Genomic DNA, 25,212 nt, shown 5'->3' on the forward strand with positions numbered 1-25,212 from the left:
GTGAAGGGGGCCTCCCTCAGCGGTCACGGCATCGTACTATTGAGGGAGGCCTCCCCCAATAGACGCTGTAACACTGGCATACTGGCATACTGGCATCGCGCCGCGAGAGAGGCCTCTCTCAACGGACACGGGCATCGCGCCGTGAGGAAGGCCCTCCTCAGCGGACACGGCATCGTACTGTTGAGGGAGGCCTCCCCCAACAGACGCAAGCATCAAACATAAGCATAAACTTATCAGCGTAAAGCATTCAAGCGTAAATAAGCGTAATCATTTAATGTGCATCATAATAAAGCTTAACTCATTTAAGCGTAATAAAGCATACCATACTTGAAGATCCAATTTGCATTTTAAAGCATAACACTTGCATAGCATTTTATTTACGCGTAAGAAATTGCCCACCTGATAGCAAAATTTTGCTAAGGTACTGTGACTCCTTGAATAGTTCTTACTCTCGCGCTTGACCTTAATCACGAGAATATAAAATAAGACATTGATTCGAGGAAAATTCTCAATTAATGAGAAAGCGTAATTTAACTATGCATGAATCTTGTATGCATGAACTAACATTTTCGAACGATATTCGGGGCATCCTACTATTTATCCTCGTTAATAGATTTAACTAACTTCCGTCCAACGCGGTCGAATAGAGCTGTGATTCTTCCTTTCCCATCGGAATATTCTAATTGTAAAATAGATCTCGCATTTGTACTCGATCGAAAATAAAGAACTAACTCGGCTTTAATCGAGGTGTGATAACGTAAAAATTATCGGGCTTTTCAAAATTTAATAAATAATTGAAAACATTTCTCTTGAGTTAAGAACACCAACAATATTCTTACTCGTCTTTCTTTAATAATTGGATTTATAATTAAAACCAATTAAATACTTTTATTGCAAGTAAAAATGCAATTTCATGTCATGCTTAGCATATAATAAATAATTTACTTAAAATATGCACATAATAATAATACAATATTATTATGTAAATCATCTTTTGAGAAAAAAAATTAATTAAACTAAATAAATAGTCTAATTAAATAAATTAATAAGTATTCATTTTTCTTTGAACTGCAGCCCAGTTAAATAATAAGGTAGCCTATTTCTTAAAAAAAAAACATAAGCCCAATGTTTCAATTTAAATCAGGGCCCAAAGACTTTAATAAAATCGGTCCAAAGACTTTAATAAAATCGGCCCATAGCCAAAGCCCAATACCATTTAAACACAAGCCCAATCTTTTAAAAGATAAAGGCACAATTAAAATAAATGAATAGGCCCAAATTCCATTTAAATTAATTCAAGCCCAATAAAAATAATGAGAAGAGCCAATTAAATTAAAGATTTGCCCATTTCGAATTTATTTGTGAAAGCCCAAGCAATTAAAATAAAATCAAGCCCAGCTTAAAATAATTCGGCTCACAATAAAATATCTCTAGCTCATTCTTTATAAAGTCGGCCCAACTGAAAATGAATAGGGAGGAGCCTATGAATTCAGTTCACTTAAAAGAAATAAATTCAGCTCATTCTTTAATAAACTCAGCCTAAATATCGGCCCATCAAGAAAATAAGAAGCAGCCCAATTAAATTAATAAAAGAGGCCCAAAGTAAATAAATGCAATGGCCCAAACCAAATAAAATGACAAGCCCAAAAATTTAAAAGGAAAGAGCCCAAATCAAGCCCATCTCTTTTTCTTCTCTTCTCAAATTCTCGGTCCTTCATTTTTCTCTCTTCTCAAACTCGCCGCTGCCCTCTTTTTCTTCTCTTCTCAAATTCTCTTTTCCTCTCCGGCGAAGCCGCGCCGGCCGAGCTTCTGCTGCTGTCTCTCTCTAATCCCAACTCAAGGAGCCGCTCATCACTCTTCCTCAAAGCTTACGCTCGGCATCCTCAAAACTCTGATCGGCTTCACCTTCTCCGGCTAAATCTGGCAGGCTGCGCCTCCTCCGGGCGTTCAGCTGTCATCTGCTTCGGTTGGCTTCGACCGGCGACGAGTCTAACCCCGGCGCCGTTCTCTCTCCTCCCCGCAGAGCCCCAAAATCGAGCCCTAAAATCTGGAACACCGCTGCTACTCCTTCGTTCGGAATCCGGCGAGCATCGTCGGCTGGGAGCGGCGCCGTCCAACTCCGGTTCTCAAATCCCCCTCCGACGTCGAGCCCTAACTCTTCCCTGAGGTTTCAAACTCCGACCTTCATCTCAAATCCGACCGCGGAACCCAGATCGAGCTCTAACTTTCAATTACCAGGTCACCGCTGCTCCGCGTCCCCGTCTGAAATCGCCGCCGACTGCTGCTGCTTCGCCTGGAGTCGTCGCCGACTGGAGTTGCTGCTGCTCGTCCGGTGGTCAGCGGACGTCGTCTGGGAGCGCCGCCGCCGGTCTTCCACGGCTACCGCGTCGCCGTCCCCTTCACCTCTCGATCCGACCTCAGCCGAGGCGGGTGCCGCCGCCGCTGCTGTCCAGAATCGGCGAGGGTACTTCGCCGCTGCTTCTCCGGCGTTCGGCTCTTCCTTCTCTGTCCGTTGAGCTCCATCAGGCAGCAGGAGATGCCGCTGAAATCTGTCATCTGCTCAAGAACCAGCTCAAGCCTCTCTCTCTCTCTTGGTTCAGGCGATGTCGCTTCTGCTCAGCTGACGACCTCCATCTCCTCTTCATCGGTCAGCGTTGACGTCATCTGGTATCCCTCCCCGATTTAATGAAATCAGGTACAACAAATACTACTCCTATCTTTCCCCAAAATACTAGGTTCGGTTTCACTAGATCGTGAAGGAAATTCTCATTCTATAGTCTATGTTTTTCATAAAAATGAGTTCATATAATCTGTTGGTTTGCTAGTGAGTTCTATGTCGATAATATGGTCATGCTTCTCCTCTCATACTATGCATTTCTAAAACTGGGCATATGCTGCATATAGCCGGAACTTGAATAAACTGAAATAATGAATACCTTGCGAATGTTTTGGGCTTGGTTGGCTGCTGTGATGTTGAGTTAAAAGAACTGGAATGACTGAACTGAAAGATCAAACTTGTTTCTTTCAATAACTGTAAGTTGTAATTGGAAGGAGATGATGAATCAATACTAATTTTTTTACCTTAATGTTTCTGGCAGAGAGTGAATGAGTGATTTCTCTCACTTTTCGGTTGTAGTGTATTGAATGAATTGAAACTTGAAAACATTGGCAGGTTGAAATGGAGGCTCCCCTGCTCTTTGGGAGATTCTTGGTGAAAAGTGATAGTGAGTCTTGCGTTGCTTGGCTGAAGTTGAGACTAAGATAAGGAAGAGTTGTTGCTGCACTAGTATGGTGGGGGAGTTGGTGGTTGTGGAGTTGGTGGGGAGAAAAGGATGGTGGGAAGTGTGGTGGAGTGGATGGTGGAAGAGTAGGTGTAGTGGTGGGAAAAAATGTAGTGGAGGATTAATGATGTATATTCTATGTCTCGGTGATTCTGTAATTGTAATAAAATACTGGCTTCTGTTCATTATTCGTGTATAAATTAAATACGTAGATTTAATTCACTTCATACGCCATTTAATATCTAGATTAAATCCGTAGATTTAATCTGCGTTGCAGTCGAAATAATTCCTTGACTTCTATGCACTAATAAATATAATTGCTTCTGTTTTTCGATTAATAAATAACATGACTTTGCTAAGTCAGTTACAACTTGGAAATAATAATTATTGAATGGCTCAATAATCCGTCGCGTTTTTTTTATACGTTATAAAAGTATAAAGTTAAAATAATAATTCCGTTTCTGATAAAAAAATCAGAACCATAAACTGGATTCATTTATAAAAATTGCATTTACTAGTTTTAATCATAATTAAAAGAGCGGGCTACTACACAATATGGCTGGAAACAGAAAATCCAACTGCTGTTAGAGTAAGCATAAATTAGTTATATGAGAACAAACCAGCAAGCTAAGAAAACAAAATATTGTACCTGAAAGTTAGTAGCAAACCTTCACAAGAATTTGCTAATGTTCCATATATCTCATTTTTTTATAACATAATCGATCTCTTTTGGAATATCACCTCCATAATTGCCAAGTCATAAAAAAATTGATTTGATTATTATAACACGACCACAAAAATAATAAGTATTAGAACACTATATTTAATGGTTCGTTTTTGTTAATTTGAATACATTATTAGGTGAATATTTAATTTGACTCGGTTCAATTTAGTCTTGGCAATGGTTCAATTAAGTGGGGCCTCTGATATTTACAAATTGGTTTTCAGTTGTTAAAATAAAATTAAAAAGTCATTTTTTTTTTATCAACTCATACGGTTTATTGTTAAAAGATTAATGTACAAAAATTTATATCTAACCTATACAATGCGGAGTCATATATAGTTAATCTAACCAATCTAAAATCATAATTACTATTAGAAAATTAGTTAGTGGCGTGCTTTTTCTAATTATATGAAAGTGAATATATATTGTCATATGGGCTAATTTGTAAACAATTTCATTTAATTAGATCGATGTAAACCGAGTCAAGTATAGAAAAAGAGAATGAAATAATAATAATAATAATAATAATAATAATAATAATAATAATAATAATAATAATAATAATAATAATAATAATAATAATAATAATAATAATAATAATAATAATAGCCCACCGTAGTAATCATGAGCAATATATCTTGTGATATGGGCTAATTAAGTAGTGGTCAATAATTCGGTTTAGAGTCTACCAAAGTAATCATGAGCAATATCAATTAAGTTTTGTGGGCCCTCTGATATTTACAAATTGGTATTAAGTTGTTAAAATAAAATTAAAATGTCATTTTTTTTAATCAAAGCATACGGTTTATTGCAAAAAGATTAATGTGCAAGAATTTATATCTAATCAATTCAAAGTCATCTATAGTCATGCAAAGTTATATATAGTTATGAATTGAGCAATATCAATTAAGTTTTGTGGGCCCTCTGATATTTACAAATTGGTATTAAATTGTTAAAATAAAATTAAAATGTCATTTTTTTAATCAAAGCATACGGTTTATTGCAAAAAGATTAACGTGCAAGAATTTATATCTAATCAATTAAAAGTCATATATAGTCATGCAAAGTTATAAGTATATAGTTAATTTCATAACAAAGCGTGACTCAATTGGTAAAGTTCTCCACTTCCAATTAATAGATTAGGGATTTGAATCACTATTGGGAAAATGAAAAATCGTTATTAATCTGTTTTTTGTTTAATAAAAAAGAAAGTAATAGTTGATTTAAAATATGCCTAGAATTTTGGAGACTAGAAGCCTACAAATGCCCTTTATATTCAAATCTAAAACTGTTCTTGTGAGCCTAGAATTTTTGGAGTCTAGCACATAAGAGTGTGCATTGTCATTTTTGGACACTACTACACCACTAATTTTTTATTTCTTACTTTAATTTTTTAATAAAGTCAATCACTTTTTCAACTCCCAATACACTTATTTAACATCTATATATATATATAAAAGCTCATCCACCTTCACAAATTTTTTCCCACCTAAAACTAGAGTGTAATTTCTATACCAATCACTATTTAATCCTATCTTAAATTTGGTAATTAATAATTAATTAAAGCATTTTTTTGAACTTGATTAATAAAGCATTAAATATGATACTCCATTCACATATTAATAGTCGGTTATATATATACACATGCATATAATGTAATACATAACATATGTATGTACATATCAATGTACTTATTTTTTGTGATTTATTACATATAATATATTAATATAGATAGTTTATAATTAATACATAACATATGTAAATTTATGATTTATGTATATATTTTGTTTATGGTAATTAGTTCACACCCACAAATATTATAGTATAGTAATTAATGATTCCTCCAAATATATTCATTGTCCATTATATATAATGTAAGAATAATGAATTACATTATACCATGAAATATGATAATTTCTCACATAATTTCAATTATTCCATTATTTAAGATTCTAAACTTTTTTTTGAAATATTTATACCAATTATATTTGATCTATAGATGCTAAAAGAATAGTTTTCTTTCTCAAGCAATAATAACTTTTCTACTAATCTCTTTATCTTTATGTCAAAGTTAATCTTCTTATTTTTTGTCAATTTTTCTACTAATATTCTTATTGTACGTAAAAGAAAACTATTCTCATAAATAATAATTTATATTTTTTCTACTAAAATTAACTTACTAATTTTAGAAATAATTTTTATTTTTTAGTTTGTCTTCATTTCGTCTACTCCAAATCATATTGGTATTTTTTTTTGTTATAAATTTTCTATTATTTTAATTAAAATATTAGTTAATTTTGTATCTCTAAAATAGTATTATACTATATGATAGTTATATAGATATAAACTATGAACCAAAGATTAACTAAAATAAATTAAAAGTCACTTTAAGATATAAACTACGAACCATTTTTTTGTATTTAGATGGTAAAGATCTATAGAGAATTCATCATTCTATTGGATGGTCATGGGTTCCAAACCCCCTCCCTCCAATCACTTCTACTACAAATGAACTATCATTGCACCCTATGCAATACACATGAAATATTTTCGTATTTTCCTATATATGTATATATAGGATAGGGCTACGGTATAAACACATCTTAACATATAAATTATAAATTAGTTAAAACGCATGAATTCTATGTAGAACACGTATGAATTCCATGTGTAACTGTATGAATTGTGAAAATTAATTATTTTGCTACCTATTGGATTCAAACCCAGGACCATGAAATCATCCAACAAGGCGATGAATCAACCGTAGATCTTGATGATCTAAGGGTTGAAAATGGTTCCTATTTTATATGCTAAAAGGTATTTTTATTCTAGCCCTCTTAATATAGAAGCACAACCACTTTGAAAAATAGTAAATTATATTTTCCTGCCAAAAATCACTTTACTATTTTTAAAAATAATTATATTTTTAAATTTTAAATGGCATATCATATTTATGTATTGATAATTTTGGATCAACAATTAATAATTAATGTTACAATGGCATAACTCATGACAACAAATTAATTTTAATATTTTAATTGAATGCTATTTCTGTAGTGGCATGTAATAAACTTAAGAATATTTACTTATATACAATTAATAATAAACATGGACATATTAGAAATATACTTGTATAATTTTCTTTTACAATAATTTTCTTAATCATTGTGTAGAATTCAATCAGCCTATATAACTGGGACGAATGAAGTCTTTTGAAAAAATTCAGAGTTGTATATTATGCATCAAATATTAAAAATTCTAGAAAATCTTTTTTACTAATATACATAAATAAAGTTTTAGAATTTTTTCTTTCTTAATAGAAACCTAAAATAAAAACAGATGAATATTTTGATGGACATTTTAACTAGCTAATAATGATAGTTGATAAAAATATGTTGTTAATTGATATTGGTCATTGATTTAACTTACATACAACTATAAAAAGTCACATTTATTTAAACAATTATAATATTAGTGAGATCTCTCTTATATAAGTTAAAAAAATTATCAATATTATCTTTTAAGATATAAAAATATTAGTATAATATAAAAAGACATTCAATATTTAAAAGTATCGATTACTTATACTTTTAAATAATTTAGTTAAATAACTATTACCGTGCATCGCACGGGAGCAAAACTAGTTTTATTAAAACTCGTGCTACAAAAAATGATGCACACTTTTATGGAACGGATAAAGTATTAATTTACAAGACAACTCAATTTGCAAGTCATTATTTGACTTATGTGACAATGCCGCGTGGAAGTCAAATCATTGAGCCACAAATTTTGACTTCTACTCAAATAACTATTAATTCATCAAAAATATTATAAAAACTTATTTTTGAGGATTAGTTTAGATGGATAAAAGTAAGTGTTAATAGATAAAAATGCCCACTTTCTTAAGTTTTTTATGAAAGGGTCTTCTTTAATAAAAACATGTATTCTATTGATTCTTAGATAAAAATATCATTCAATCAAAAATAGTTTTTATAAAAAATTTAGACAACCCAAAATTCTTTTCCATATTTTTGAATTATTTCAAAAACTAAATTATTATTCCAATCAAGTCAATAAAGCATAATTAAAAAAAATGGCATAACAAGGTAGTGAAAGCATGAAATTGAATGACATTATCAACTAATTTCTAAAAAAAATCATGAACGTCAAAGTTGTAAAATTTCTTTGGAATAATATAATTTATTAAAAATGGACGTGTATCAATAATAAACTAAGTAAAGATCTTCTATATTTCTTATAGAAAAGTCGGGATATCACACAAGCCGATAGGATTACCATATAAATAAATATATTCTATTAACAACAAATTAAAAATAGATAGAGAAAATAGTACCATGAAAAGAGTTTCCATTTATATCAAGATAAACAAGTGAAGACAGATTTCCAATTTCTAGTGGGATGCTGCCTTCGAGTCCCACAAGTCATACCCCAGCTAGAGTTCTAAATAAGTCACTCTATTATCCATGTGAAAAAGAGATTACACAGCTCCAATTATTTTTCAAAATATTAGAGTATGTTTTCCTTTTTCTTTTATCGAGAAAATATATTACTCAACTTATTTATATAAAAATCTATTTCATATTGCACATGTATATGAACGCACGTATAGACAAATTTCCTTGCAATTTATTAACACTCAAATTGTTAGACTCAAAAATACACCCTCTCATAAATATTGATGGAATGGGGCCACTAAAGTGATTTGCATTTAGATGAAATATGTCCAAAGATTTCCAAACTGTTATTTGAGAAAATAAGAATTTGAAGGGATGTCATGTTGCACATGGAGAATGGAAGCTCACCATTTAATTTGTTGGAAGAGAGGTCTAGCCACTGCAAATTCGATAGATTCTCAATGGTGGATGGTATTGGACCTGAAAATTGGATAATCCTTCATTTCAATCGCTTTAAAGATGGAGCATAGTAAGAAAGACATTTTGTTTTGTACTTGAAAACATACGCTCAAACTTTATTATTTGCTAAATGCCTCTAAAGTATAAATCAATTAGTAATTGTCACGACCATCCTTAATTAAGGATAATTAATCCGGGAAAACCATGACTGGGGAAGGGAAATTAAGAAGCGGGTTGAGAAAGGGGCGCATAAAAGAATACTCAAAGGACTTGAATACGCGTGAAATATTCCTTAAAAAGGAAAAAGGCATAGGTCGCATAAAAAGGGTACTCAAAGAACTTGTATACGTGTTATATTCCTTAAAAGGAAAAAGGCATAGTTCGCATAAAAAGGGTACTCAAAGAACTTGTATACGCGTTATATTCCTTAAAAGGAAAAAGGCATCGTTAGGGGCTTGGCTAAAATATTATCAGAGTTTGCAACGGAAGGCGTAACTGAAATAATCAGTGTTTACAGCGGAATGCATAACTGAGATACATGTATGAAGACATGTACCCTTTCTGAGCCTACTTTAAGTTCGACAAAAACTCCACTCAGCAACAACACTTCATCGCCCATCACAGCTCAACCTGCACAAACATAAACATCGAAGGGCTAAGTACAAGAGTACTTAGTGGGCAGTTGCCAAGCATATAACATAACATCATTAACAATTTCACAATATCGCATAAGAGGCATGAGTTTCTTTCATATCCTTTGCTCATTAAACATTTCCAAATTCATAAATAACATAAGGGCATTCTTCATCATTAACAATCATAAACACGCATCGTGTCGTGGAGAAGGCCTTCCCCAACGAACACGGGCATCGCACCGTGAGAGGGGGCCTCCCTCAGCGGTCACGGCATCGTACTATTGAGGGAGGCCTCCCCCAATAGACGCTGTAACACTGGCATACTGGCATACTGGCATCGCGCCGCGAGAGAGGCCTCTCTCAGCGGACACAGGCATCGCGCCGTGAGGAAGGCCCTCCTCAACGGACACGGCATCGTACTGTTGAGGGAGGCCTCCCCCAACAGACGCAAGCATCAAACATAAGCATAAACTTATCAGCGTAAAGCATTCAAGCGTAAATAAGTGTAATCAAGCGTAAATTACATAGGGCGTAAATAGTATAAACAGCATAGCGTAAATCATTTAACGTGCAGCATAATAAAGCTTAACTCATTTAAGCGTAATAAAGCATACCATACTTGAAGATCCAATTTGCATTTTAAAGCATAACATTTGCATAGCATTTTATTTACGCGTAAGGAATTGCCCACCTGATAGCAAAGTTTTGCTAAGGTACTCTAACTCCTTGTGTAGTTCTTACTCTCGCGCTTGACCTTAATCACGAGAATATAAAATAAGACATTGCCTCGAGGAAAATTCTTAATTAATGAGAAAACGTAATTTAACTATGCATGAATCTGGTATGCATGAACTAATACTCTGAGCGATAATCGGGAATTCTACTATTAATCCTCGTTAATAGATTTAGCTAATTCTCGTCTAGCGCGGTCGAATAAAACTGTGATTCTTCCTTCCTCATCGGAATATTCTAGTCGTGAAATAAACCTCGCATTTGTACTTGATTGAAAAAGGACTAACTCAGCTTTAAACGAGGTGTGACCTTGTAGAAATTATCGGGCTTTTCGATAGAAGCATCATTACTAGCGTAACCTCAAATAATTAATAGGCTCAAAAGAGAGTAGCCAATTAATTAAATAAACAAGTGGCTTAAATGAAATAAACAATAATGGCTTGCTTTAAAGTCGGAAGTCCAAAAACATTAATTAATAAACTGGGCGGCTCATTACTGATAAATAATTGGGCTCCATCAAAAATTGATACTGCTAGGCTTAGCTCAAAGGAGTAACTTCAGCTCAAGCTTTAAAAGAATTAAAGCCCAACTTAAAAAGTCTTCGACCCAAAACAATTAAAATAGGGGTCCAAATAATAATTAATGTGGACTGAAAAGAATTAATCTTAGCCCAAAAAGGCAATTTAATCGGCCAAAATGATGAATTAAACTGGCCCAACGAAATATAAATGGGACTAGAATAATAGCCCATCATAAAATATGCATCAGCCCAACTCCTTAATTAAATCGAGCCCAATAGAAATAATCAGAAGGGCCAATTAAATAAAAGACTGGCTCAGTTCGAATTTAATTGAAAGTCCAATCAATTAAATTGGAAGCTCAATTCCTTAAGAATAAAACAAACCCAAGCTCAAATAATTCGGCCCAAATAATATAGATAAAGGCCCAATTCTTTTTAAAATAAATCGAGCCCAATCAGCATTTGAAGGAAAATGGCCCAAAATAATTAAAATTATGAGGTCCAAATAAATAAATAAAAGAAAAGCCCATATCTTAAAATTAAACCAAGCCCAAGCATTTAATAAAATCGGCCCATTACTCAAAGCCCAATACCATTTAAACACAAGCCCAATCTTTTAAAAGATAAAGGCCCAATTAAAATAAATGAAGAGGCCCAAATTCCATTTAAAAATCGGCCCAATACTCGGCCCAAAATAAAGAAATAACTCGGCCCAGTGTAATGGCCCAACACCACCCTTTTCTATCTTCTTTCTCCCGTAACATTTTGCCACTCTCTCTCTCTCTCAGTTGAAAGATCCGCCCACTCTCTCTCGCTCTCTGCGCCCTCCTGCCGCGAACGGCTCCGGCGACTGGTCGCGCCTCCACAGCTCTGGAACTCCGGCGCCGCTTTCTTTTCCTCCACACATGTCAGACGGAATCGAGAACACACAGCTCAGGAATCGGCGCAGCATGTCCAATCGAGAACAGGAATCAAGCCCTAGTTTCTCTCGATTCAGGCGGAATCGTTGCGCCGCTGGGCTTCGTCTGCCGCTGCTCTGGCCGTCCCAACCGCCGGCGAGCAGCCGCCGCTCGGAATCCAGGTATCGGTCTGCTTCTTCGTCCATCCGCAGAACCCAATCGAGCCCTAGAATCTGGAATGTCGCCGTTGCCGAGCTCGGTACCGGTCGAACAGAGCGGTTGCGTCTCGTTCGTGGCTGCGTCGGGCTGTTCTCCCTCTCTCCCTGCTCTCTCTCTCATCGTGTTCACGGTCGCTGGGGCTACCTCCGGCGAGGCAGTCGCCGGACTTGGCCCCCTCTGCTCCAGCCGACAGCAGCAGTCAGCCGGACCGCCGCCATCGCCGCCATCTCTCCCTCCGATGACCAGCGACACAATCAGATCTCACTCTCTCTCAGCCCCCAAAGTCCAGATCGGAAATCCACCCCTCCCCTCTTCTCCTTCGGCCACAGCGACCAACCATCAGGTGCCGCCATCATCGTCTGAATCCGGCGAGCGATCGTCGTCAGCGTCGGGTCTCCGGACTGGAGGTAGCATGCTGCCTTAGCCCTTGAGTTCCAGCGAGCGGACGCTTCGGTCGATGCACTCTGCCCATCGGAACAGAACTCGTTCCGCTTATTGTTGCCGCGCTCTACCCCAAACCCCATATTGAACGGCAACACGCGGCAAGGATAAAACTCGACAGGTTACTAGATTGTCTAAGTTCATTCTATCTTATGAAATCTTGGGTTTTCATACTTTGCTTATGCTTATGCTGGAGTTTACACTAAGTGTTGTTTTGCTTTGTGTCGTAAGAAAATTCTTACTGTAAAAGTCATGGTTTATGCTGTATTACAGAACGTGTGACTCTGCTAAGTCTATATGTGCATATATTATTCATCTATGCATATATATACACACCTGTATACTATGTATTTCCTTTTAAACATATGCTTGATGATATGATGTATGAACTGGAGCTGAGCTTAGTATATACCTTCTATGCTTGTTGTTGGTGGCTTTTGTTGTTGATTTCTCCAGATGATGGATGGGAGTGAGTTGCTGTAAATTGATGTTTGTGATGGTGTTCGACTATGCAAGAAATTCTCTGTTATAACATTGCTGCAGGTATAAGGGAATGTTAATGCATTCTTGCGTGTGGTGGTGGGGAAGGGAGTTGGTGGAGTGCAAAGCTTGGTGGAGAGCAAAGCTTGGTGGACACACCTTTTCCTTTTCCCTTTTCTTATTCTTCTTTCTATTTTCTTCTTTATGCAAATGCCAATTTATTGTGGTGTAATTGGAAGGTATGAACGAAAATTGGTTGTAAGAGTTTGTAAAGTATGAGAATGAGATTGATGAATAAATGAAGTATATCCTCATGCCTTGGTGATGCTAATACTGTAATAAAATATTGGCTTCGATTTTCAATCATCTCATTTCTGTATCTTGCTTGATATCTTTTTCCTTTCCTGCTAACTTAATAAACTGTAATTTAACTTAGATTAAATCCGTAGATTTAATCTGCGTTGCAGTCGAAATAATTCCTCGACTTCTATGCACTAATAAATATAACTGCTTCTGTTTTTCGATTAATAAATAACATGACTTTGCTAAGTCAGTTACAACTTGGAAATAATAATTATTGAATGGCTCAATAATCCGTCGCGTTTTTTTTTATACGTTATAAAAGTATAAAGCTAAAATAATAACTCCGTTTCTGATAAAAGAAAAATCAGATCCATAAACTGGATTCATTTATAAAAATTGCATTTACTAGTTTTAATCATAAATAAAAGAGCGGGCTACTACATACTACCCCTCTTAACAAAAATTTCGTCCCGAAATTTGCATATTGTTCGCTATTATTTTCACCACGCCGCAAGTATACGGTGTAGTTGCAATAAGTGGAAGCAAGGTCGTATCCCACAAGGATTGGTGAATTCAAACTTCTAAATACTATTAATAAGTTGTTTTCAATCTATTTAGACAACCAAAGATGAAGAGGTATTGAAGGTTAAAACAAAGCTAAATTAAAGCAAGCAAAGTAACTAACAATAACATAAACTTAGTTAATAAATTGGGGAATGACTCGAATGAAAGTTATCCTAGGGACTAGATTTCGATGGATCGTAATGAACTTCAATCTAAATCAATATAAATCTTGATATGACCTACTTATCTAGGGCGATCTCCCCACTAGTTTTAGCCCCCTCCCGGACGACTAAAACAGTAGATTACGGGTCATAATTGCCGTCCCCGGTCAATTTCTAACCTATAACTCCCAAGAGCACAAAAGATCAACAAGCCCTCACCCACCTCTCAACCTCCCGGTTTATTGAGATGATATGTATCAAACTCCTAATCTATTGTAATTATCCTCTCCCGATTCAAATCACAAATTAGAAATGCACAAAAGGTGGCCAACAAATCATACAAGAGATAAATCTAGGACTTGAAAAGATAACAATAAGCACAATCAAGATATATATTGAACAAAGAAATCAATCCATTACAAATCCATCTAATCTAATCCCTAAGATAAGAGATTTTAGCCAAGCATATTCATAATAAAAGCAAATCTCAAGTCATAAGAAAACATAAATAAAGATATAGAGAGATAGAGATTCATAGACAAATCCTATAATCTTGATCTTCAATCATGTAGTCTTGATGAGCTCCTTTCCAAGTCTTCCCCTTCTTTATTTGATTTTGGTGTTGTTTTTGTGTGTGGAAGAGAGAAAAAATGGTAGAGAATGGAGGCTAGGGTTTGGGATTGGAGAGTTGGGGAAGATGAAGTGGGTGTGTGTGTTGAATGAATGGGGAAAGGAAGAGAAAAATGGAGTTTTGAGGCTAAAATCGCGTTTGGGGTCCATTTGGGGGAGCCCCGCCCTTTTCCCGCGGTCACGGCCCGCGTTCGCGGCCTTCAAACGTGGGGGATGCTCAGGGGACCCGCGGTCCCGCCCCGCGGCCGCGGGTGGTGACCGCGGGTGTCTCCTGAGTCGGGAACAGCTGACCCGCGGTCTTACCCCGCGGCCGCGGGTGGTGACCGCGGGGTACTGGGCGTTTTGCACAGTCCGCTCGTTTTGCTCCGTTCTCCCTCGTCCGGACTCGGATTTGGTCGCCGTTTGCGCTCACGGATTCCTCTCGAGACGTACTTCGATCTCATGTCTTCAAAATCCTCCAATTAATTCTTGATTTTCCCTGAAATCACTCCAAAACTACACCAAGGAATTAAAACTCAACAAAACTCAAAATTGGGATACAAACACATATTAGCAATCAATTCATGGGGGAAAATGACAACAATTCATGCGATATTGAGGTACGAAAACCATGTTTGTCAACCCCCCCAAACTTAAAGCGTTGTTTGTCCCCAAACAACAAAGAGAAGAGAAATAAAAGATAACAAACATGTGAGAATGAATTGGTGTCATTTCAAGGGCTTCAATTTTTTTCAAAATATTTCACTAGTGTATCACAAGTAGATATGCATTTCAAGAAGTCACAAGTGATAGTAAGTTCAACATTATAGCCTCCAAGCTTGAATCCTCACAAGGTGAATGTTTCAATGATGCACTCGACTCTCAAGTGTTTAGAATGGACGTGTTTACACTCAATTCGAAACAATGCATGCAATCTACCATAGGCTTGCCATTTGTCCTAACTCTCTATGCTTCAATGTGTTATAAATAGAGATCAAAAAGGGCTTTCATTGGGTTGTAATGAGGGCTCTTTGGTAAGGTGAGTAGTTTTTTTAGGCAAAGTGACTCATCCCACAATCCATCAATCACAATGAACAAATCAACTTCACCATTTCTCTTATCAATCAAAAACCAAAATCCCTACATTTCATCTTTTCATCCTTAGTGATATCTATCATGGCTATGATTCAAAAGGCAAATCACTCCCCTTTATGCTCTTTTATTCACATTCATTTTCATTTCTTTTTCTTTTTGAGCTCATAGGGGATTAGTGATTTTCACACAATCAAAGCTTGATAAGCAATTTCAATCATTTCCCAAACTTTTTTCTTCATCAAAGCAACCACTAACACTCTAAGTTCTACCCCTTTATCATTGGTTCATTCAAAGAAAGGCTACAAGGCACAAAAGGGGTAAACTAGGATCATATGAGAATTTGGCACAATTGGGGTCAAGTGGCTAACAAAGATGGCCTTAAATCACTTCAATATTAACAACACATTTACTTTTATTTTCAAGAGAGGACTCATGGCAAGTTCTAGAGACCAACATACATGCTCAATCGATTTACACTCAAGAACAAAATGAGATTGTGATAATATGACAATCAATGGCTCAAATCTTACAAGCTCATTATCAAGTTCTTGGAGGCAAAACATTTAACTCACTTGTCACAAGTTCAAACTTTTCATGCATAATCCACAAGTGATATACACAATTTCTTTTCAAAAGCAACATTCATATCATAAGCCCAACACACATTTCATCCAACTCATGTTTTTCAACAATCAAGCTCAAAAACAAAAGACAAGGAAAAGCTCAAAAACAGAGACAAAATCTCATTATTCGAAAACTAAACTAACTAAATAAATAAACAACGGATAAACGAGATAAGTAACCCATCTTCACCCTCCCCCCAAACTTATTTCACACAAAGGAGAAATAAGTTTGGATGAAGGAGAAAATGGTTACTTGTCTCGTACTCACAAACGAGGTGGAGGCTTAGGCGGTGGCCATTTCTCATCAAATTTGCATGCTCCATCCACCGCGACCCAAAAATATGGTGGCTTTGCAATTCTTGAGACATCCCGGGCGTCATGGTAATCTCGTTCACCATCTAGAGTACCACCACACTCAAACAATTCTTTATTAGACAAATCAAAGTGAAAATCAAAAGATGAAGATAAATAAAAGTGAAAGAAGCAAGCCTTCATAGAATCGCCCGTGTCGAGGTAAGGATCGACAAAATTTATGACTTTGCATTCTTTGAAGCTTGTGCAGTCTTCATCTTTTTGGAATTGTAGAGGTTGCATTGGAAAAGTTGGGCTCTCGACTTCAAGGGATTTGGAGAATTGATCCTCATCTTCTTCATACTCTTCTTCAACTTCTTGAGGCTCTTCACTTAGCATTGACATTGGTTCCTCATACAAGGTTCCATTTTGTAGGCTAATGGCCATGCACAAATCATCAATTCGCTTTTGATTCTCCATAGTGGTAGCCAAAGACCTTCTTTGCTCTTCTAGCATAACATCCGAGTTTGCTATACTTTTTTCTATCCAAGCTTGTGTAGCTATGAAGCATTGTAGAAGATCGTCTCTAACATTCGGATTCTCCTCTTGATAGTACCAATTTCCCCCTTGGAAGCCTTCTTGAGTGGAATAAGAATTTTCATAATTCCAACTATTGAAATGGTCCTCATACTCCAATGGTGATTGCCACTCCATGGCATTGCACCCCATGTCATAATACTCACCATAGGAAGGTGTTGGTTGGAAGGCTTTTTGGATCATTGGTTGCCTACAATTTCTTTTGGCTTCCAAAACACGCAACTTAAGTTGCATCAACGCCAATTGTAGTTGGAGTTGCTCAACCAACTCATTCCTTCCATCATCCATTTTTGGTGCCGCTTTTACGGTTGTGGAGCAATTTTCTCTAACAAAAATAAATAAACATATAAATAAACAAACATAAAAACAATATCTAAATTAGATAAAAACAACTTTTCACAATATCAAAAGTAAAAACTCAACCAATCCCCGGCAACGGCGCCAAAAACTTGTTCGCTATTATTTTCACCACGCCGCAAGTATACGGTGTAGTTGCAATAAGTGGAAGCAAGGTCGTATCCCACAAGGATTGGTGAATTCAAACTTCTAAATACTATTAATAAGTTGTTTTCAATCTATTTAGACAACCAAAGATGAAGAGGTATTGAAGGTTAAAACAAAGCTAAATTAAAGCAAGCAAAGTAACTAACAATAACATAAACTTAGTTAATAAATTGGGGAATGACTCGAATGAAAGTTATCCTAGGGACTAGATTTCGATGGATCGTAATGAACTTCAATCTAAATCAATATAAATCTTGATATGACCTACTTATCTAGGGCGATCTCCCCACTAGTTTTAGCCCCCTCCCGGACGACTAAAACAGTAGATTACGGGTCATAATTGCCGTCCCCGGTCAATTTCTAACCTATAACTCCCAAGAGCACAAAAGATCAACAAGCCCTCACCCACCTCTCAACCTCCCGGTTTATTGAGATGATATGTATCAAACTCCTAATCTATTGTAATTATCCTCTCCCGATTCAAATCACAAATTAGAAATGCACAAAAGGTGGCCAACAAATCATACAAGAGATAAATCTAGGACTTGAAAAGATAACAATAAGCACAATCAAGATATATATTGAACAAAGAAATCAATCCATTACAAATCCATCTAATCTAATCCCTAAGATAAGAGATTTTAGCCAAGCATATTCATAATAAAAGCAAATCTCAAGTCATAAGAAAACATAAATAAAGATATAGAGAGATAGAGATTCATAGACAAATCCTATAATCTTGATCTTCAATCATGTAGTCTTGATGAGCTCCTTTCCAAGTCTTCCCCTTCTTTATTTGATTTTGGTGTTGTTTTTGTGTGTGGAAGAGAGAAAAAATGGTAGAGAATGGAGGCTAGGGTTTGGGATTGGAGAGTTGGGGAAGATGAAGTGGGTGTGTGTGTTGAATGAATGGGGAAAGGAAGAGAAAAATGGAGTTTTGAGGCTAAAATCGCGTTTGGGGTCCATTTGGGGGAGCCCCGCCCTTTTCCCGCGGTCACGGCCCGCGTCCGCGGCCTTCAAATGTGGGGGATGCTCAGGGGACCCGCGGTCCCGCCCCGCGGCCGCGGGTGGTGACCGCGGGTGTCTCCTGAGTCGGGAACAGCTGACCCGCGGTCTTACCCCGCGGCCGCGGGTGGTGACCGCGGGGTACTGGGCGTTTTGCACAGTCCGCTCGTTTTGCTCCGTTCTCCCTCGTCCGGACTCGGATTTGGTCGCCGTTTGCGCTCACGGATTCCTCTCGAGACGTACTTCGATCTCATGTCTTCAAAATCCTCCAATTAATTCTTGATTTTCCCTGAAATCACTCCAAAACTACACCAAGGAATTAAAACTCAACAAAACTCAAAATTGGGATACAAACACATATTAGCAATCAATTCATGGGGGAAAATGACAACAATTCATGCGATATTGAGGTACGAAAACCATGTTTGTCACATATCTCTGCTAAAACAGTTCGGGGTATTTTTCCTTCACCTCGTCTTCAAGTTCCCGCGTAGCTTCTCTTGTCTGCGGTGTCTTCATAAGATTTTAACTGATGTGATTGAGGCTGATTTCGCAAGTGTCCACGTATTGCTGACAAGGGGGTGCGGGTGTTCCCAATTGCTGAACCTCGTTGTCTGTTGGGGCATTGCGTGGAGTAGTGACCTTTTGGCCACAATTGTAACAACCGTTAGTCCCAGCTCGACAGATACCCCTATGCATTTTACCGCAATTTGGGCAAGGTGAAATTCCTTTCTGACCTTGGCTACCCCCAGTTGGCTCGAGGTTAGTCTGTGCCTCGTACCTTGGTTGAATAAACTGTTCGGCCCGTTCCTTTTTTTTTTTTTTTTTTTTTGCCACACTTTCTTACTAGTCTGATTGATATTGTCTTCGTTGTTGTTCCACTTGCGCTTCCCTTTGAGAGTATGTGAGGCTACTGGTGGATCATTTGGGGCTGACTTGTCTGACGGCATTGCAGCTTCAATGTCAAGTGCCCTGTTCAGAGACTCCGTGTATGAGAGTCCTCCGTGGCTTGCTAGGGCCATCCTAATTTCGTATCGTAGACCGGCACAAAATTTCTCTGTCATCTTCTCATCTGTGTTCACTTGTTGTGGAGCAAACCTCGACAGGTTGCAGAATTCCTTGTCGTATTCAATCACAGATTTCTTTCCTTGCTTCAACTCGTAGAACTCAGCTTCTTTCTTCTTCCTATAGCTTTTCGGAATATATTTATCATATAATCCTGTCTTAAAATCTTCCCAAGTATAACTTGCCTATTGTTCAGGTGTCAGAATTTTTCGTCGTGCTTCCCACCAGAAGTCAGCCGATCCTGTTAGCTGGAATGAGACGCAAGATAGGCGCTCCTCATCAGTACAACGTAGAAAGTTGAATATGCGCTCCATTGCACGCACCCAAATCTCAGCTTCAGCTGGTTCACTTGTTCCGTCAAACGTAGGTGGATTTTGCCTTAAAAAGAGTTCTTCGACTCTCCTAGTCGGGGGCGGAGGGGATGGGTTATGTCCTCGAGCATCTTGTGGTTCTTCGGGTACAGCGTTACGGTTTCTGCGATTGTTATTGTTTCTCGCATGGCGTCCTCTCTTAGGCGGCATTCTGATAGCAGGGATGTGTCAATTAGTACACTCTAGTATAATCTAATACAAGCCTCAAAAGAATTCTTGTACATGTTAACTTATTATAACTTGTAAACAAGTCATAACTCTAATGACAACATTGATGTAGTAAGCTCTAAGGGTCCTTAGCATCTCATATCCATGAGTCATATCAATTCTTAAACATATAATATCTCATCATCTAAATTGGATACTTAGGCATAAGTCATGGAGATTTATAGCGGCTATAAAATCATGAGCTTAAAAATTATTCTATACGCATCACTTATCTTGCTGCCTTCACTATAGCCACCAAAAGATACAATCTAATTTCTTCTATGTTTGCTTCTATGTTCTGTAGTAGTGGTGATCTCATAACTTAATAGCTCTATGTTCATATGGATTCATTCCATAGGCATACTTAATCGCGCTTGCGTAAATCATTTCATTCAATAACAACATAACAAAGCTATTGACAGTTACTCACTTTGTTATTACGATAGTTCTCACTTTTTGTAAACATTAACTCAAAACTTGAAATAGCTTACCATTCTGCTTCGTTGAGTGTGATGCGATGAAGTGCTGAGCTTTGTCGATTGAAATCTAGACACTTTAGTGATCCATTCTAAGTTTGGCTTAAATAAACTCTTAGGCTCAGAGCAAACGAACTGCTCTGATACCACTCTGTCACGACCGGCCTTAATTAAGGATAATTAATCCGGGAAAACCATGACTGGGGAAGGGAAATTAAGAAGCGGGTTGAGAAAGGGGCGCATAAAAGAATACTCAAAGGACTTGAATACGCGTGAAATATTCCTTAAAAAGGAAAAAGGCATAGGTCGCATAAAAAGGGTACTCAAAGAACTTGTATACGTGTTATATTCCTTAAAAGGAAAAAGGCATAGTTCGCATAAAAAGGGTACTCAAAGAACTTGTATACGCGTTATATTCCTTAAAAGGAAAAAGGCATCGTTAGGGGCTTGGCTAAAATATTATCAGAGTTTGCAACGGAAGGCGTAACTGAAATAATCAGTGTTTACAGCGGAATGCATAACTGAGATACATGTATGAAGACATGTACCCTTTCTGAGCCTACTTTAAGTTCGACAAAAACTCCACTCAGCAACAACACTTCATCGCCCATCACAGCTCAACCTGCACAAACATAAACATCGAAGGGCTAAGTACAAGAGTACTTAGTGGGCAGTTGCCAAGCATATAACATAACATCATTAACAATTTCACAATATCGCATAAGAGGCATGAGTTTCTTTCATATCCTTTGCTCATTAAACATTTCCAAATTCATAAATAGCATAAGGGCATTCTTCATCATTAACAATCATAAACACGCATCGTGTCGTGGAGAAGGCCTTCCCCAACGAACACGGGCATCACACCGTGAGAGGGGGCCTCCCTCAGCGGTCACGGCATCGTACTATTGAGGGAGGCCTCCCCCAATAGACGCTGTAACACTGGCATACTGGCATACTGGCATCGCGCCGCGAGAGAGGCCTCTCTCAGCGGACACAGGCATCGCGCCGTGAGGAAGGCCCTCCTCAACGGACACGGCATCGTACTGTTGAGGGAGGCCTCCCCCAACAGACGCAAGCATCAAACATAAGCATAAACTTATCAGCGTAAAGCATTCAAGCGTAAATAAGTGTAATCAAGCGTAAATTACATAGGGCGTAAATAGTATAAACAGCATAGCGTAAATCATTTAACGTGCAGCATAATAAAGCTTAACTCATTTAAGCGTAATAAAGCATACCATACTTGAAGATCCAATTTGCATTTTAAAGCATAACATTTGCATAGCATTTTATTTACGCGTAAGGAATTGCCCACCTGATAGCAAAGTTTTGCTAAGGTACTCTAACTCCTTGTGTAGTTCTTACTCTCGCGCTTGACCTTAATCACGAGAATATAAAATAAGACATTGCCTCGAGGAAAATTCTTAATTAATGAGAAAACGTAATTTAACTATGCATGAATCTGGTATGCATGAACTAATACTCTGAGCGATAATCGGGAATTCTACTATTAATCCTCGTTAATAGATTTAGCTAATTCTCGTCTAGCGCGGTCGAATAAAACTGTGATTCTTCCTTCCTCATCGGAATATTCTAGTCGTGAAATAAACCTCGCATTTGTACTTGATTGAAAAAGGACTAACTCAGCTTTAAACGAGGTGTGACCTTGTAGAAATTATCGGGCTTTTCGATAGAAGCATCATTACTAGCGTAACCTCAAATAATTAATAGGCTCAAAAGAGAGTAGCCAATTAATTAAATAAACCAGTGGCTTAAATGAAATAAACAATAATGGCTTGCTTTAAAGTCGGAAGTCCAAAAACATTAATTAATAAACTGGGCGGCTCATTACTGATAAATAATTGGGCTCCATCAAAAATTGATACTGCTAGGCTTAGCTCAAAGGAGTAACTTCAGCTCAAGCTTTAAAAGAATTAAAGCCCAACTTAAAAAGTCTTCGACCCAAAACAATTAAAATAGGGGTCCAAATAATAATTAATGTGGACTGAAAAGAATTAATCTTAACCCAAAAAGGCAATTTAATCGGCCAAAATGATGAATTAAACTGGCCCAACGAAATATAAATGGGACTAGAATAATAGCCCATCATAAAATATGCATCAGCCCAACTCCTTAATTAAATCGAGCCCAATAGAAATAATCAGAAGGGCCAATTAAATAAAAGACTGGCTCAGTTCGAATTTAATTGAAAGTCCAATCAATTAAATTGGAAGCTCAATTCCTTAAGAATAAAACAAACCCAAGCTCAAATAATTCGGCCCAAATAATATAGATAAAGGCCCAATTCTTTTTAAAATAAATCGAGCCCAATCAGCATTTGAAGGAAAATGGCCCAAAATAATTAAAATTATGAGGTCCAAATAAATAAATAAAAGAAAAGCCCATATCTTAAAATTAAACCAAGCCCAAGCATTTAATAAAATCGGCCCATTACTCAAAGCCCAATACCATTTAAACACAAGCCCAATCTTTTAAAAGATAAAGGCCCAATTAAAATAAATGAAGAGGCCCAAATTCCATTTAAAAATCGGCCCAATACTCGGCCCAAAATAAAGAAATAACTCGGCCCAGTGTAATGGCCCAACACCACCCTTTTCTATCTTCTTTCTCCCGTAACATTTTGCCACTCTCTCTCTCTCTCAGTTGAAAGATCCGCCCACTCTCTCTCGCTCTCTGCGCCCTCCTGCCGCGAACGGCTCCGGCGACTGGTCGCGCCTCCACAGCTCTGAAACTCCGGCGCCGCTTTCTTTTCCTCCACACATGTCAGACGGAATCGAGAACACACAGCTCAGGAATCGGCGCAGCATGTCCAATCGAGAACAGGAATCAAGCCCTAGTTTCTCTCGATTCAGGCGGAATCGTTGCGCCGCTGGGCTTCGTCTGCCGCTGCTCTGGCCGTCCCAACCGCCGGCGAGCAGCCGCCGCTCGGAATCCAGGTATCGGTCTGCTTCTTCGTCCATCCGCAGAACCCAATCGAGCCCTAGAATCTGGAATGTCGCCGTTGCCGAGCTCGGTACCGGTCGAACAGAGCGGTTGCGTCTCGTTCGTGGCTGCGTCGGGCTGTTCTCCCTCTCTCCCTGCTCTCTCTCTCTCATCGTGTTCACGGTCGCTGGGGCTACCTCCGGCGAGGCAGCCGCCGGACTTGGCCCCCTCTGCTCCAGCCGACAGCAGCAGTCAGCCGGACCGCCGCCATCGCCGCCATCTCTCCCTCCGACGACCAGCGACACAATCAGATCTCACTCTCTCTCAGCCCCCAAAGTCCAGATCGGAAATCCACCCCTCCCCTCTTCTCCTTCGGCCACAGCGACCAACCATCAGGTGCCGCCATCATCGTCTGAATCCGGCGAGCGATCGTCGTCAGCGTCGGGTCTCCGGACTGGAGGTAGCATGCTGCCTTAGCCCTTGAGTTCCAGCGAGCGGACGCTTCGGTCGATGCACTCTGCCCATCGGAACAGAACTCGTTCCGCTTATTGTTGCCGCGCTCTACCCCAAACCCTAGATTGAACGGCAACACGCGGCAAGGATAAAACTCGACAGGTTACTAGATTGTCTAAGTTCATTCTATCTTATGAAATCTTGGGTTTTCATACTTTGCTTATGCTTATGCTGGAGTTTACACTAAGTGTTGTTTTGCTTTGTGTCGTAAGAAAATTCTTACTGTAAAAGTCATGGTTTATGCTGTATTACAGAACGTGTGACTCTGCTAAGTCTATATGTGCATATATTATTCATCTATGCATATATATACACACCTGTATACTATGTATTTCCTTTTAAACATATGCTTGATGATATGATGTATGAACTGGAGCTGAGCTTAGTATATACCTTCTATGCTTGTTGTTGGTGGCTTTTGTTGTTGATTTCTCCAGATGATGGATGGGAGTGAGTTGCTGTAAATTGATGTTTGTGATGGTGTTCGACTATGCAAGAAATTCTCTGTTATAACATTGCTGCAGGTATAAGGGAATGTTAATGCATTCTTGCGTGTGGTGGTGGGGAAGGGAGTTGGTGGAGTGCAAAGCTTGGTGGAGAGCAAAGCTTGGTGGACACACCTTTTCCTTTTCCCTTTTCTTATTCTTCTTTCTATTTTCTTCTTTATGCAAATGCCAATTTATTGTGGTGTAATTGGAAGGTATGAACGAAAATTGGTTGTAAGAGTTTGTAAAGTATGAGAATGAGATTGATGAATAAATGAAGTATATCCTCATGCCTTGGTGATGCTAATACTGTAATAAAATATTGGCTTCGATTTTCAATCATCTCATTTCTGTATCTTGCTTGATATCTTTTTCCTTTCCTGCTAACTTAATAAACTGTAATTTAACTTAGATTAAATCCGTAGATTTAATCTGCGTTGCAGTCGAAATAATTCCTCGACTTCTATGCACTAATAAATATAACTGCTTCTGTTTTTCGATTAATAAATAACATGACTTTGCTAAGTCAGTTACAACTTGGAAATAATAATTATTGAATGGCTCAATAATCCGTCGCGTTTTTTTTTATACG

General features: G+C 37.8%; 4 long non-coding RNA genes across 4 annotated transcripts; 1 reads left to right on the forward strand and 3 right to left on the reverse strand.

Moving 5' to 3' along the window:
* The first annotated feature begins 1,414 nt into the window (after window positions 1-1,414).
* Window positions 1,415-3,503, forward strand: LOC131002537 (uncharacterized). Its single transcript, XR_009094335.1, has 2 exons — window positions 1,415-2,695; window positions 3,173-3,503. It is a non-coding gene; the product is annotated as an uncharacterized LOC131002537 (long non-coding RNA).
* On the reverse strand, window positions 1,499-3,238 carry LOC131002532 (uncharacterized). Its single transcript, XR_009094330.1, has 2 exons — window positions 3,082-3,238; window positions 1,499-3,001 (listed from the first exon to the last, which is right to left on the reverse strand). It is a non-coding gene; the product is annotated as an uncharacterized LOC131002532 (long non-coding RNA).
* A 5,707-nt stretch (window positions 3,504-9,210) lies between the features above and the next one.
* Window positions 9,211-13,206, reverse strand: LOC131002539 (uncharacterized). The gene is made up of 3 exons (XR_009094337.1): window positions 12,738-13,206; window positions 10,206-10,268; window positions 9,211-9,509 (listed from the first exon to the last, which is right to left on the reverse strand). It is a non-coding gene; the product is annotated as an uncharacterized LOC131002539 (long non-coding RNA).
* A 7,857-nt stretch (window positions 13,207-21,063) lies between these two features.
* Window positions 21,064-24,997, reverse strand: LOC131002538 (uncharacterized). The gene is made up of 3 exons (XR_009094336.1): window positions 24,529-24,997; window positions 21,995-22,057; window positions 21,064-21,298 (listed from the first exon to the last, which is right to left on the reverse strand). It is a non-coding gene; the product is annotated as an uncharacterized LOC131002538 (long non-coding RNA).
* Window positions 24,998-25,212: the final 215 nt, after the last annotated feature.

This window comes from Salvia miltiorrhiza, unplaced genomic scaffold, assembly GCF_028751815.1.
Source record: "Salvia miltiorrhiza cultivar Shanhuang (shh) unplaced genomic scaffold, IMPLAD_Smil_shh fragScaff_scaffold_143_1, whole genome shotgun sequence".
Taxonomy (NCBI): Eukaryota; Viridiplantae; Streptophyta; class Magnoliopsida; order Lamiales; family Lamiaceae; genus Salvia; species Salvia miltiorrhiza.